This window comes from Triticum aestivum, chromosome 4A (assembly GCF_018294505.1).
Source record: "Triticum aestivum cultivar Chinese Spring chromosome 4A, IWGSC CS RefSeq v2.1, whole genome shotgun sequence".
NCBI lineage: Eukaryota > Viridiplantae > Streptophyta > Magnoliopsida > Poales > Poaceae > Triticum > Triticum aestivum.
This window is the reverse complement of record NC_057803.1, coordinates 746807501-746823767: the sequence shown is the minus strand read 5'-3', so window position 1 is coordinate 746823767 and position 16267 is coordinate 746807501. Positions and strand designations below refer to the sequence as shown.

The 16267-nt window shown below is 50.6% G+C and overlaps 1 pseudogene; it reads left to right on the top strand.

The window, feature by feature from the left end:
* Positions 1-186: 186 nt before the first annotated feature.
* LOC123084571 (receptor-like protein kinase 7) lies at positions 187-6440 on the top strand (annotated as a pseudogene).
* The last annotated feature ends 9827 nt before the right edge of the window (positions 6441-16267 follow it).

Here is a 16267-nt window from a genome sequence, read left to right as displayed (position 1 = left end):
TGTTCGCCATTAACCTATCTGTCAGGGACGTGCTCCTCATGAAGGAGCAGCCAGTCGTGGGCCGCGTCGTTGCAGACACGGGTTCCGTTGAGAATCTGTACACCAAGAAGGGAAAGGCGAGTTTCGAGCTGCGTCGTCTTCTCTGGGAAGCAAAACGCTAGATCCGTTCACCGCAATCGGGACGCCATGGACCTGGAGACCGGAGACCTGTACGCCGCGGCCTGTACGCCGCGGCCTGTCCGCCGCGATGGTTGTGCCTCTCGGAGGAGGGAACGGTTTTGGGTTGCATAGTCGTGAGCTCCGGTTCCGTCTCGCCATCTCATTCACGAAGCAAGACACCAAACCTATGCACCGCGATTGGAACGCCATGGACCCGTGCACCGGTGACCTGTTCGTTGTGACCTGTGCATCATGACCTGTTCGCCAGGGACATGTAGACCGCCATGGTAAAGCATCGGGTCTAGCGGTTGGGCTGTGTTGTTGGCGAGCTCCGGCAGCTCCCGAGTCATCTCGGGCCAAGAACATGACACCTGAAAATGAAAGGCTTGGCATAGACAAACTCCGACGGTGTCGGTGCAGTTTTCCGTTCTGGTGCAGTCATCTCCGGTGGCGGCGACGGGATCACATGAGTGTTGTCTCCGGTGACCGACATGTACTCTCCGCGTAGCGCATGCATGCTGGATGTGAAGGTGAAAGAAGGAAATAGATGTATTAGATCAAAATCTCACCCTTCGGGAACGTGAGCTTGGTGTCCATGTGGCTGCGCCGGTGTTCTCGCCCGGCTGCGTTGATCTGGACTTCTCCCGTCTGCGTGGCTGCCTGCACTGTACCTGTATCTTGGGTGCGTAGATGGATGATGGATGAGATGCGATTGCTGGATGCTGAAGGTGTGCGGGTGTGAGTACTGGGCGCGTAGATGGATGATGGATGGATGTGTGCTACGTGATGGATGGATCTCCTGATAGATGGATATGTGCGTTGGTGAATGGATGGATCTCCTGATGGATGGATGCGTGCGTTGGCGAATGGCGGCGGCCTTGCGGCATCTCTCTCCCCGTGCCTTTCCTCCCATCTATGGCCCATCTATGGACGGCAACGTGTTGATCTTGCTTCGTATGTTTATCCTTCGGCTGATCTTTTTGACGCCCACTCCTGCAAAACAAGGTACAAAATTTGCTACCCAAGTGGCCGGCAGGTGGACCGATTAGATTGCCAAACACTGCCCGTCTTGAAGCCTCACCCATTTCATTCTTTTTGTTGATTATACGAGTATTCGAGTATGTACACGCGCTTGCCAGGCAGCGTACGGGTATTTGTACGTAGCTGTATGTGCCGGTCGTGGTGGCCGCCGCGTACAGGCAAAGAGGTGCACATTGTGCTATACCTGGTCTTCAATGCATGCTTCTAGTACGTAGGCAATCCTTTTGCTTTTGCCATGCACCACGTACAAGGATAGGCATGAATGCATGCATGCTCCAGTCCCTTGTATGCACATATATTCTTCTCTGTATCCTGCACTCAACAAACATCTTCTACAATAAAAAAAAGGTTAACGATGCGTGGGTTAGTCATGTAGAAGCAGAAAAAAAAATATCAGGTACTACAAAACATATTTAACTTCTTTGGTACAAAAACGCGTCGAACATACCCATTGTGAGCTGTATTTTACATTACCGTCATCGGTGTACCGGTACGCCTACCAAGACATACCGCTTCGAGCTCCCGTGCACCGCCTAGCCCGTATTACGGCTTTCTTCTCTAGACCGCCTCTCGATCTCCACCACCGGTGATCATATGTTCGCTTTAACAACCGAACGCTTCAGCGATTATTGCCACAGTGACACGATTGGATTCACATCGAAATGATTCTTTTTTTTCTTGAATACGCACAAGCATGCGTAGAGGGAAATGAATGGTGAAAATTTCTGTAAAAAAGAAAAACAAGTGGTGAAAATTAACAAGTTTTTTTGAGAATTGAAAAATTAACAAGTTCATCACTGGATCTGCTCTACTTTGATTGATCCATTTAGTGTCAAGGACTCTGTTTTGGGCCTGTGGGACATTATTTTGGCCCAAACAACGCGCCTCCTACCGACCCGCTAAACTTCCCCACCCCTAAAACCTAGCCGTCGCTCCACACATCCAGTGTTGCTGCCGCCCTCCCATTCTGACCCCGTCCATCCTCCCCAGCACCGCTCGTCCAGACACTGACCCCCTGCGGCAATGTCGAGTGACTTACTGGTGTCGTCGCCCTGTGCGGAACCCGAGTCCACCACCATCATTTCCCCCGGGCAAAGACCTGCTCCTCAACATCTTCCTCCGCTTGACACCAACGCTCGTCACCTGTCTCCGACACCACCACAACACCCATCGAAGAAAAGAACGACAGATCACCTCCTCACCCGAGCTCGACGCGGCTCCATTGCTGATATGCAGCTTTGGGGGCCGTCAAGATGTCTCGCCAAAAGTGAATCCCTTGCCGTTGAACGGATCATACCGGGGCAACACCAAGGACATGCCATCAAACTTCAGATCTGGCACCCCACGACGACTAAGACGCTGAAGCAGGAAACCATATCTATCATCCACGAACCACAAACCCAGCACACGTTCCGTCTTCTACATGTCATCAACGCAGACCACAATCTGCATCTGCTTCTGGACTACCTACCGAGCTCCACGCCGCCGCTGGAGCAAACACCGTCGCAACGGCGGAGCCCGAGGACACAGGTCCACCACGAGGATGATGTCGTAGCCACTCCATCCTTGCTTGAACAGACTGGTTTTCAAATCCATCCCCAACCATAAGACCGATGGCCTCGTCAGAGAAAAATCCGAAGAATCCTTATTTAGTGCCATCATTGTCACCGCCGAAGCCAAGACGATGAAGAGTAAAAAAATCTAGACTACAAGGGAGTAAAAACGATTCACGCGTGTGGATCCGACGACCACCTCACCATCGACGGCTGAGGTTGCCAGCGGTGGGGAGCCGCTGGAGGACGGCGCTAGAAGATTGGCCTCTCCTAGCGGCGGCTAGGGTTCCAGCCACCAAAAACGAAGGGAAAATGCTTAGATCTGGATGCGAAGGAAAGCTCCATATTGCCGATATTTGTGCCTCCATTCGGGCGGGGCGGACAGGGCGTTCCGAGTTCATCACCCAGTCTGGACTTTTTTTTAGGAGCTCATCTAGTTGCGAGCTCCTATTTGGTGGTGCCAGAAAACTGACTTGGCGCACAGTAGCGATCCCTATTGGGCCCCGGCCTACTACACCTCCTTCGCTCGTTCTCACGTACAATCATTCTGTCCGTTCGCCCCTAAAAAAATCATTTTGTTTGTTCGCTACAGTTTTTCTTACGTTCGATCTTTTTTGCTCCTTGGTTTCTCTTATCTCTCCCTAATAATAAAGCACGGATTGGGTCTTCGGGTTCACCGTCGCGGAACTTTTGCGAAAAAGCCCCTACAATTTTCTGTATTCAACCCGCAGTCTTCGGCATAAGTCAGCCCGAACCGGTATGGGAGAGAAAAGAATAAAAAATATCAGCCCAGCGACCCGCACACCCTGCCTCCTCGATCCCATCTCGAGCTCCAGTCCGCCGCCACCTCCCGCGTCGCCCTGCCTCACCGCGCGCCGCGCGCCGCCCGCCGCCGCCGCCTCCTCCTCCAGCCCGCCGCCACGTCCTGCCCCGCCCCGCCTCAACGTCGGCCACCCGCCCCTGACGCCCCCGCGGGCCGCACGCCCCCGACGCCGCCGTGGGCCACCTGCCCCCAACGCCGCCGCGCGCCGGCCGCCGCACTCGCTAAGGACCTAGAAGCCTGCCGCTCCGCTCAGCGCACCCACTTCGCTCGAGGTTGGGCGAGCGCGGAAGCAGAGTTCGGGACGGCCGGTCGGAATCCATCGACCGGTTCTCTCTTTCTCTCCTCTCCCTTGGATTCCTGGATGTGGTGGATCAATCTTGGCTTCGTGGTGGCGGCGGAAGGAGCGCCGTGAGAGCAGGTGGGCTTGCTCCTGGTAATCTCAGTTTTGTTAATAGCAAGTGGGCAATTTAGTGTTCATTGGCAACAAAAAGAAGTGAATAATATTATGCCATACTTCTCCAAGATCGGAACATATACCATCTTTGCTGATCGATTTTATTACTAACTAGCAGATTCCTGCTGGTGCTTGGGACGTTTTCGGCTGGGATTGATTTACCAGCTACGTCCAAGCAGGCCACTGGATTGATTTCACGAGGCTTATTAGCTATGTCCCAATCCAAGCTAGCTGACTTACTAGCTACGTCCCAAGCAGGCCAATCCAATATGCTGATCGATTTGATTGTTCCCGCTGCAAAGTAATATATCTGGAGGTCAGGAGGTGCGTCGTTCACACTAGATCGTTTCCAGAGTTCTACAATTAGGTATAATTACAACTAGGAAGCTACCCTTCCTGGATAACTATTTTAGTATCTGTTTTTATTTATACTAATATAAAGGCAGGTTACAATTGTGTGCAGGTAGAAAATTTATCATATTAGTGTCCATCTGAAGAATCACATCATGATAGGAACAAGGACTATGGATGTCATGTTGATAGGAATCTGAGATGATATAAAATAGTGCTCATCCAACTGCTAACTGAATATTCTGGAAATTAGCTCATAGTGACACATATATTATTACTAGAGCAGTACTGTCCTAGACTTGCATATTCAGAATTAGTGCATCTCATGCAGTAGTGCCATTTTGTCGACACACCATATGATATATGAATAAAACCATAAAAGTGTATATGAAACTGTATAATCTGGCACTTGGTTTCATGCCTCCAGCAATGTGATGTCCTTTTTATGTTATCATGGCATACACAGATAATTAAATGATGATTCTTTTATAATGTCTCCATCTCTTGAGCTAAGCACATGTTGTCAACATCACAGAACGACATGGAGCTGCAGACATGCACTTGGAGCACATGTTGACTTGCAGCTGCATCTGCAATCTCCCAAACAAATGAGTAGCACCGTGTAGTTGTGGGCTTGCAATAGGTTGGCGGGTAAATGGTCATAGAGAGAATACAACAGGCATGTTGACTGCTCACTGCTGCGAGTATTCCATTCAAGTCGACAAACGAATGTAGTTTTTAAATATATATTTTTTGTCACATATAATACATATTTAGATAGTTAAATTGTCGACCTAGAACTACGCGAATGACTTATTCACCGAGACGGAGGTAGTAGTACAATTGAACACAACTAATTAATGCTCCTGCAGGTTGACACATGCCCTTGAAATCTAGAATGAGTCCGCAATTCTGGAAAAGGAGATGTCCTGTGGTGGGCGACCCTGCCTGTTGAATACAATGAACAAGGCATAGTTGACAACCTTACTGAAAACAATGTGAGAAGGGTGTGGGCTAGCAGGAAGACATGGGCATGGGAGGACGAACAACTATACCTGCTCCACGATCAGGGCATTGCGGGCATGGGTCTACCTACTACTCTGGTCGTCAAGAAGTTCCAGAGCATGAACCCGCTACGATTCGGAGATGTTCCTGTTAGCCAGCAATTCTCACGACGACATCATCAAAGTGGTAGACCTCATCCAGCGGGAAGACGCAATCATGCTCGTTTACGAGTATCCGGTGAACGGAAGCCTTGACTACGGGCTGCACCGGCCTGTGGTGACCGGTTGGCCTCTAGGCTGGCCGGAGAGGAGGGACATTGCCATCGGCGGGGCCAAAGGGCTCTGCCACTTGCACCATGGATGCAATAAGCCAATTGTCCACCACAACATCAGCCTTGAAAAATCTTGCTTGATCAGAATTTCAAGGCTGTGATAGCTAGTTTCGGCGATGCGCAGATGAAAACATGGTTCGGCTCGGCTAACCATTGGCAATCACGGACCTGCCTCCTGGTAACTTTGGGTACGCAACTCCAGGTACTTGCGTTGGGCGATCAATGCACTTTTACTAGCTAGTACTCCCTCTGTAAACTTTTAACATTAGATCACTACTACTTTAGTGATTTAAAAGATCTTATAAAACTTTACAGAGGGAGTACTAACCAAGAACTGATGAATTGCAGAGTATGGGAGAGCGACGAACCAGGTGACTGAGAAGGCAGACATATACAGCTTCGGAGTAGTGCTGCTGGTACTAGTCACGAGGCGGGTGGCCCAATGGACCTGGAGTGAATGGTCCATTGACAACTTGGGCACAGAAGAAGTGCAATGAACTGATGGCAAACAATCTGAAAATGTTCAAGATTACTGTGGACAAGGGCATACATGAAGGAGATGTTGACCATATTCAGGCTGGGCGTCGATTGCACCGTCAGGGATCCACAGGAAAGGCCTTCAATGCTCAAGGTTCTGGAACGACTCCACCGTGGCGTTCTCCATTCCGTGGCCTCCTCACCTTCTCCATTCCGTCAGGTCACCTGCAATCTTACCTCACATAGCCTTCAGCTAGATTCTGAAGGCTATGTGAGGTTAGATTCCGTGCTACTTGGGATGTCAGAAGAGGCTCACGCGTACATGGCACCCTGCAGCTATTCTGAATCTGATTTTCGCACTGCAATGCAACCAGTTTGATCGCTCCAGTCTTCAGTAAGCAGATCACTGAAAGCACACACGCAAAGGCTGATATAACTAGGGAACTGAAGAGCCACATGAAAAAGAAACACAAGACAAGCCAAATAATTAATTCCACAGCTAATCTTCACGCCTTCATCCTGCCCTTCCATCAAAAAGAAAATACCATCAACCGGTAGAAAAAGGAAAGGCTGATGCTAGCAAGCAACATGTTCAGTGCAGGAACAGTCAGCACAAAGGAACGCAAATGTAACAAGTCCTCGCAACTAGCAAGCCGCCAAGGAATCCATTCTGAGTCGCAGGTTAACACTTTTTTTTACTTCACTGACATTTACGAACGAGCAATACTTTACCTCTGAATCCATGCTTGGTTCTGTCAACTCAATGACGAGCAATTCTTATGACCTGCAAAAAAGAACTCAGCCAGCTCAAGACGAAGCGAGTTATGAGTGTGACTGACCCTGCGGTCCCTGGCATGATTTTTATGTCAAATAGCTGCTCACACCTGAAGCAACGAAATATGTTGTCACAAAAAGGCACGACGACCCAAAATGTTACATGCACTTGCGGCATATCTGAAAAGTTATTCAATTGAGTTACCATATATTCATTGGGCCATTTGTGTGCTGTGTGATCCTTCCAAAAAAAATACAACTAGCATCAGCCTAAAACATGGGCAGACCAACAAGGCTGGAAAGATGGGACTGAAGTCGAATGTGTCACCTGAATTAAGGATTCTTTAATTCTTTTACCACTGTTTTCAAAATAATGTAAGGCTAAGTGAGGGTTCAACATAATATAACAGTGCCAACAACTTTCCAATCATTGTTAAGCTGAATTTAATACAAAGCTACGTTGACTTCTTAAGACAAAAAATGGGAGAAGACACGAAGTAAACATATCAGGCAGAACCGCAGAATATTATCAAGACATGATGAATGAAATAAGTGCCACAGAGCAAACCAGATGCCTCTTACTACAACAGATGCTACGCTAGTTCTAAGGCAAGGAAATAGCAACAGCCCAAATGTAATCGATAAAATTTGCTAACCTTCATGCGCGGACGAAGTATCCCTCGGAGGGGTGGTCCGCCTGACCACCCAGGCAGAGGGAGGAGACCAGGCCACCTGCCCTGGCGTCCCCCCTCCCACAGCAGCGACAGTGGTAGCCACCTCCATCGCGGAGGTCGTCAAGGCCGCCTGCCTCGAGGACCCTCCAGCCGCTGGAACTGTCCCCCTAGGAGTCAAGGCCCCCGGTGAAACCTGGAACGTCCGCGGGACGGGGGGAGAATGGACTATAAGTCCCGAACCCTCACCCCCACAACCCCTCGGCCCCGTGCTCGCTGACATCGAGGTCACTCCTGCAGCAGTCAGCAGTCCAGTAGGGCTATCATTGTGCCCGCAGTCTGCACCAACCTCCCTCTCAACCTCCAGTGAAGGAAGCGTGTGCTCAAGAGCATCGTCCGACTCCACCCTATCACTCCAAAGCCTGGGAGGTGCCGAAGCTGGCTCGAAAGAACCGAACCGCAAAGTAGCCATGGGCACCGCCGGTGAGTCAGTGAGCTCAGCCTCCGGTCCAGTCCCGGCCGACTGAGGGTGCGATCCGTTGGATCCCTCTCGCATGGTCTCATCTGACGGGGCCCCCTTAGTCCCAGTACCTCCCTCACGATCGTGCATATCAACATCATTACCGTTAACTGCATCATCAAACAAGTCGGTGTCCTCAAACTCAATCTCTAGCGGGAAGACCTCACCCTTATATGTCCAGTTGACCTTATCGGGCACATACTCAATATCCAAAATGCTCACAAGAATCCGGGCAATCCCATTGGCACGAGTGAAAACCATGTCCACTTTTTCAGTTTTTCCAACGACGATACCCAAACTAGCCACAACACGAGCGTCCTGCAGAGGCTTTGATGGAGCCCCCAAAAACCTCAGCCATACCTGTGTAAGCGGTTTTCCTTTAGGCTCAACCTGTTTCCACTCGTTAAACTCCAGAATACACGTAGTACCGGGAACTTTACACAAGCCAAAACTTAACAATTTCTGCAGGTCCTCGACAGACGGGAAGTCCACCTTAAAAACTCTGTCCTCAATGGGTACTAACTCCCAAACAAAATCATCGGGAGCTAACTCCTGCAACCTCCTCACAATCTGTGCCTCAGTCACCGCTCCCTGTGTCGCTCTGACAATCCCAGTAGTCGTAGTCTGGTTATCCTCCGGGACCTCTCTCGCCTCCGGGGACTCAAAAAACATGAGCTCAGCACAGTAGACTCCATAGATGTGTAGAGTCGGAGGCACGTCACGCAACATCGGGCACTCACCCGACTCATGGGCAAGTTTGCCACAAGACTCACACAATTGGGCCACACACTCAGCAATGAAGTGGCCCTTGTCCCCACATCGATAGCAAATCATCCTCTCCTTCTTACGGGCATACTTGGACGCCCTCTCTGCATCAGACCTGTCGGTAGCCTCATCCACCGTCCCAGCCTCAGAAACATCAACATTGGCCAACTCCTTCACCACCTCCATCGCCTGTGGAGGTAGCTCTGAGGAAAGCTGAGTCTCAACCGTAGCATCAGTATGAATAGTCCCTCGAGGTTGTTGGCGGCGAAATCTCCCGCGACCCCAGCCTCGACCACCTCGGTTTCCATGAAAACCTCCTCTCTGACGATTGTCCGGGCCGGATCCTCCCTCAACAAATCCGCCAGTCGGCCCGAGAAAGGGTCTCTCGGCCGTCCCGTCACTCTGCCAAGCGTAACCACGCCCTCCTCCCGTTGACGAGGAGCCTCGGTGTTGTCCCTCGCCGTAAGCATCACAACCGTCGTCTCCCCACTGGCCTCGGGGAGGAGCATTAGGCTGAGTGGACCTGTTCTGCACCGGCCTGGCAACATAAAGCGGTGGTGGTTTTCCTATGGTGGCCGGCGCAGCTCGAACCTGCCGCTGACCATCGCCGCGGCCAGCAGCCCCAACACCAGCAGCACCCGGTACAGGAGGCCTCGGTCCCCCGCGGCCCGCAGCCTGGGCAAGGGGCGGCGTTTGTCTCCCGATCCCCCGGCCGACCGTAGTCGCCGCGGGCGCCGAGACCGGAGCCACCGGCCTCGTGCCATTCTTCCCAGGAGCCGGCTGCGGTAGGGCTGGCGTCGGCGGCTGCGCACTCCCAGTGGGCACACCTCGTCCCGTGGCACCGGCGGCGCCGCCTCCTCCCGCCGGCTGCCTTTGCCCGATCTGCGACTGACCCCCCCGTCCGGCGTTCGCTGCTGGTGGAGGAGGCACCCCACCCCGACCTGCAGCGCCAGGCAAGGGGCGTTTCGCCGGCGGAGGAGCTTCACCTCTTCCTGCCATGGCCGTCCCGGGCAAGATGCGCGTCGCACGTCTATCCCCGCAGGACGGGAAGCCCTTCGTGCCCTTTTTGCGAACCCTACCCGGCGGCAGGCGAACCAAAGACAGGAGGCGATCGACGTTCATGCATGCATCATCAACGGGCCGAAACGACAGGACGGGATCCTCCTGGGCCGCATACCCATTGGAGGCGCCACTGTCAAGGCCGGTCGCTACACCCCCATGATGGGCCTCATGCCCATGCATGGTCTGAGGACCGGCCCACACCAAACCAGCCCCCTCAGAGCCGATCAGCGAATTCAAACGCAAGGATCTGGCCGCCCTGATCCCGTCTGCCGCCATGGTCGCCGGCGGCGTCGGTGCTGGATCTGGCCGCCCTCCTTTCTTCTTTTTCTTCCGAGTAACCACGATCCAATCCTCTTGCAGAAAAAAATCGGACAAAGTTATAGGTTGAACGCGTACCTTAGGCAGAGGACCTTTCCATGGTCGGATCACCGTCGCCGCCGTTCTCTGGTGAACAATCCGGCGTACCACCTCGAGCCGGTCGGTGGAACGCAGGCCTAGCCGCGCCGGATCCTCTCCGGGCACGATCTCATCCACCAACGCAGCGACATCTTCCTCCGAGAATCCTGGTTTGAACGCCTCGCAGATCACGTCGGATGGTGTTGGCGAGTAGTCCGGCACCGGAACATCGTCGTCCTCCTCATCTTTCGAGTCCGCTAGCGCCCAGAAATGCCCTCCTACGCGCGCCTCAATGGGATCCGGCGACTCCCGCCGGCGGCCGGCGACGGTCGCCACGGGAGGGTCGCGAGTCGCCCCGCTAGTCGCTCCCCTCATCGCCCGGCAGGAAAGAAGCGGCTTCGAGGGCTTTGGATCCTCCGTGAGATCGATCAAGTCAATGTGATCAAGAATCTCCGGTTCCTCCTGCACACGCGAATGAACGGTAACATCAAAAACATCAATGAGCAACCGCGTACCTTCGTTAATCTCCTCATCAGCTTTGAGGTACTCCCCTCCGAGGATGTCACCATCCAGATCGCACACCACCGTCCACCTCGATGGGTAATACGAGTAGAGAACTCCCTCCGATCTACGGCCGCCATCCCGGACATTTTGGAAGAAAATTTTCCATTTGGCCGGATGGAGAAACCCCCCGATCTCCGCCGCAGTCTGCGGATCCGGCGATCCGCCGGCCTCTGGTGACCTCCCCGACAGCAGCGACTCCTCCCGAGCAGGCCGCGGCGGCGCCGATCGCCCCGCCGGCGGCGGATCAGGAGGGGGCGGTAGGCTCGCAGCCCCGTCTCGACCCGGCCGCCACGCTCTTGCTCCTTGCTGCCTCCCTGTCACACGCGCTCTGCCGCTTCTTCCTTTTAGATCGTCTACCACTAACCAGGAGGCTGACGAAGTGGATGTGCCCCTTCAGAATGACGCTAGCAATATTCCAGAACCCGGTCATGAGGAAAGGGGTCTTGAGCTTAATAACCCTAAACGTAAGTGGAAACGGAAGATCTATCCCGATTCCGCAGTCCGTAGGAGTGCTAGGATTCGAACCACCAAAAAATTCCATGATGAACTATGAGAGGAATTTTTTGGAACAGCAGAGGTCTTAAGGACTTGGCTAAAAGAAGATTCCTGGCTGAGACTTCTATTGAGCAGAAGCTAGATTTTGTTGCTCTATCGGAGACGGGTAGAGATAACTTTGCACCTCAGTTTCTCTCCTCACTAGTTGGTGGTATAGATTTCGATTGGCACTGCTTACCTCCGCGAGGAAGATTAGGGGGCATCTTACTAGGTGTGAGATGCGATTCACTGGAAGTCCGTAGTGTTGTGATGCGCGACTTCGCCGTAAAGTTTCGAGTTAGGTCTAAGATTGATGGCTTTAACTGGGCTTTGGTGGCGGTATATGGGGCCGCGCAGCCTGAGTTTAAAGCGGAGTTTCTAGCTGACCTAGTTCGAATTTGTGGGTCAGAACAACTACCGATTTTAGTCGGAGGAGATTTCAATATCATCCGGAGGCGGGAGGAGAAAAACAATGACAACTTTGATGGTAGATGGTCCTTCATGTTCAACACCATTATTGAAAGTTTGGATCTGAGAGAGATAGAACTCTCGGGTCGAAAGTTTACTTGGGCCAACGCTATGCCAAACCCAACTTACGAAAAACTTGATCGGGTTCTTGCAAGCGTGGAGTGGGAACAAAAAATCCCATTGGTCACGGTGCAAGCCCTTTCGAGGGGCATATCTGATCATACCCCATTGTTCGTGGACTCAAGGGAGCCGAACCACGTGGGAAATAAGAACACCTTCTCATTTGAGACGTCATGGTTCGAACGTGAGGGGTTCTTTGACTTGATTGCTAGGGAATGGGCTAATGAGGTTCGCGGTAAAACACCCATTGAGCGTTGGCAGAATAAGATTAGGAATTTACGGAGCTTCTTGAGGGGTTGGGCTAAGCATCTTAGTGGTGCGTATAAGATTGAAAAGGATAGACTCCTTTCTCTTATACATGACTTGGACGTAAAAGCCGAGTCTAATGTGTTAGTCCCCGCAGAGCTTCAGGTTAAAAATGAGGCGGAAAAGCGATTGAAAGAACTACTACGTGAAGAAGAATTGAAGTGGGCTTTACGTGCTAAGGTTCGTAGAGTGGTCCAGGGGGACGCAAATACTCAGTTCTTTCATTTAATTGCTAATGGCAAGCACAGAAAGAAGCGAATCTTTCAGCTCGAGCAGGACGAGGGTACAATTTTAGGTCAGGATAACCTAAAAACTTATATCACTGAGTATTATAAGCAGTTGTTTGGTCCACCGAAGGAGAATACGGTGTCACTTGATGAGTCCATGACTGAGGATATACCTCAGCTTTCGGCTGCTGACAATGACATTCTGCTTGCCCCGTTCTCGGAGAAGGAGGTTCTTGAGGCAATTGCTCAAATGAAAAATAATAAGGCTCCTGGTCCGGATGGTTTCCGGGCCGAGTTTTATAAGAAGTGCTGGCACATTATTAAGGGGGATTTACTACCTATGTTTCATGATCTATTCTCTGGACAACTACAATTATTCCACCTGAATTTTGGGACTATCACATTACTACCTAAGAAGACGGATGCGGTACGAATTGAGCAATTCAGGCCGATCTGTCTCCTCAATGTTAGTTTCAAAATTTTCACAAAGGTCGGGACCAACAGGCTCAGACATATCGCGCATTCTGTGGTGCATCAATCCCAAACCGCGTTCATGCCAGACAGAAACATTCTTGAAGGAGTGGTAGTTTTGCATGAAACGCTCCATGAAATCCACTCCAAAAAATTGGATGGAGTGATTTTTAAAGTGGATTTCGAGAAAGCATATGATAAGATAAAGTGGCCATTTCTCCAACAATCTTTGCGTATGAAAGGGTTTGATGAAGCCTGGCGAAGGCAGGTCCAATCATTTACGCAAAAGGGTAGTGTGGGAATTAAAGTTAATGATGATATAGGTCATTACTTTCAGACTCATAAAGGCCTACGACAAGGAGACCCAATGTCCCCTATCTTGTTTAACATTGTGGTAGATATGTTGGCAATTCTGATAGGACGGGCTAAGGAAAATGGTCAAGTAGGTGGATTGGTGCCTCATCTGGTTGATGGAGGCATTTCTATCCTACAATACGCTGATGATACGATCATCTTTATGGAGCATGACGTGAGTAAGGCTAGGAATATGAAGCTGGTGTTATGCCTATTCGAACAATTGACCGGGTTGAAGATCAACTTTCATAAGAGTGAGTTGTTCTGCTTTGGTAGGGCCAAAGATGAGCAGGAGGCCTACAAACAATTGTTTGGGTGTGAGTTGGGACAGTTACCTTTCTCATACTTAGGGATTCCTATCCACCATCGTAGGCTAACGAACAGAGAATGGAAGTGCATTGAAGACCGATTTGAGAAGAAACTGAGCTGCTGGAAGGGCAAGCTCTTATCTTATGGAGGCCGGTTAATACTTATTAATTCGGTGCTCACAAGTTTGCCGATGTTTCTTCTTTCGTTCTTTGAGATACCAGTTGGAGTCAGGAAGAGACTAGATTTCTATAGATCACGGTTCTTCTGGCAGGGTGATGAGCTGAAAAGAAAATACAGACTGGCTAAGTGGGACATTATTTGTAGACCAAAGGACCAAGGGGGTCTAGGTATTGAGAATCTAGAAATTAAGAATAAATGCCTTCTTAGCAAGTGGCTGTGGAAGCTCTCGTCGGAGACGGATGCTGTGTGGGCACAGATCCTTCGCGGCAAGTACCTCCAGTCAAAAACTTTGTCGCAAGTATTGGTAAGGCCGACTGACTCGCCTTTGTGGAAGGGGCTCATGAAGGTCAAGCAGGCTTTCGTTAATAGGACAAAGTTTGTTGTAGGAAACGGCTCGAGCACGCGTTTCTGGGAGGATACTTGGCTTGGTGACGCACCACTGGCCATCCAATATCCCTCCTTGTATCGTATTGTTCAACGAAAGGAGGTGGTCATTGCTTCGGTTTTCCAATCTATCCCCCTTAATATTCAGTTTAGACGAGTGCTAGCGGGCAATCGTTGGGAACAATGGCTCCATCTAGTTAGAAGGCTGATGGATATCCAGCTGTCTCAACAACCTGATGAATTGCGCTGGAAGTTGACTAAGTCTGAAGGCTTCACGGTCAAATCAATGTATATTGATGTTATTAATTTGAGCTCCATTCCTACGTCCAAACATGTTTGGGATGTCAAAGTTCCTTTGAAAATAAAAGTGTTTATGTGGTTTGTTCATAAACAAGTAATTTTAACTAAGGATAACTTGAAGAAGCGCAATTGGACAGGACCTACTAGGTGTAGTTTCTGTGATCGGGATGAGTCTATTAAACACCTCTTTTTTGATTGCCCGCTTGCAAAGGTTCTATGGCAGACGGTCTACATTGCTTTTAACATCAAACCACCGAATTCTGTTAGTACTTTGTTTGGGACATGGCTTAATGGGATTGAGCCCAACTTAGGGAGACATATTCGGGTGGGGGTTTGTGCTTTGCTGTGGACCATCTGGAACTGCAGAAACGATTTGATCTTTAACAGAACATCATATATACATTTTTTGCAGGTTTTATTCCGGACTACGGCTCTGATTCGTTCATGGTCGCTACTCACCCAGACGGAGGCCAGGGAGCATTTGGTTACTGGGTCTGTCCGTTGGGAGATGGTAGCTCGGGATATGTTCAACCGGTTTGGATGGCGGTCATGTAATAGGATAGGCATTTAGTATTCCTATCTAGTTTGCCCCGCCGGTTGTGGCTCTTTGATATGGCTAGCTTGATGTATCTAGCTTATCCGGGCTCTGTGTGAGCTTGTGTTGCTTTCTTTTTTCTTTTTTCAGGACCTTTGGAACCTTGTTGATACTACTCTATTTTGTTTAATAAGAGGGCCGTATACATCATGCTGATGCAGAGGCCGGGGTATCCCCCCTTTTCGAAAAAAAAATGAGGCCCTCTTGGAAAATTTTCTCGATTATTTTCTTTAAAATGGGCAACAGACCAGAATTATGCACGCCAATGTTACATCTCAATAGGGGAAGCATATTTGGAACCCAGGGAAGCTTTTTGCCTTCATCTGAAGAAAATCCATGGAACTCCAAAAAAATTGTTTCAGTTTTCATTTTGTCATCATTACCGTTCACCTTTGTTTTGGCTTTATTAATTTAAAGCCGGGCTCTGCTCGTGCCTTTTCCTCCAAAAAAACCCATCTTAGCCCATCTACAGCACAAGCAGAACGGTTAAAATAAGCAAGACATTTACTTAGCTGAGACACAAAATAAACTTCTTGCCTCACTAGTAGAAAAGAGGGCTTTGGTTCAGGCCGGGTCAGCCCATTAGTCTCGATTCAGTCCAGAATCGGGACTCATGGGGGTATTGGTCCCGGTTCGTGAGCCCAGGGGGCCGGCCGGCCACGTGGGCCATTGGTCCTGGTTTGTCTGGACCTTTTGGTCCCGGTTGGTGGGACGAACCGGGACCAATGGGCCTGGCTCCTTGCCCACCACCATTGGTCCCGGTTGGTGGCTCGAACCGGGACAACTGGCTACCCTTTAGACCCGGTTCATGCCACGAACCAGGACCATTGAGGTGCCTATATATACCCCTCGCCCGCGAGCAGAGCACTCCACTGCTCTGTTTTTCTCTGGCCGGGGAGGGGAGGGCTTTGTGGTGCTCTAGCTCACCTCCTATGCACTTGAGGTGTTCGATGAAATGCCCGAGCCACACTAGTTAAGCTTTCTCCTCTCGAAGCACGACCTTCGAACTCTATTTTTCCCGAGATTTGTCTAGGTTTATATTAGCGGCCCGTCACGCCCCGTCCCCGTCTTCA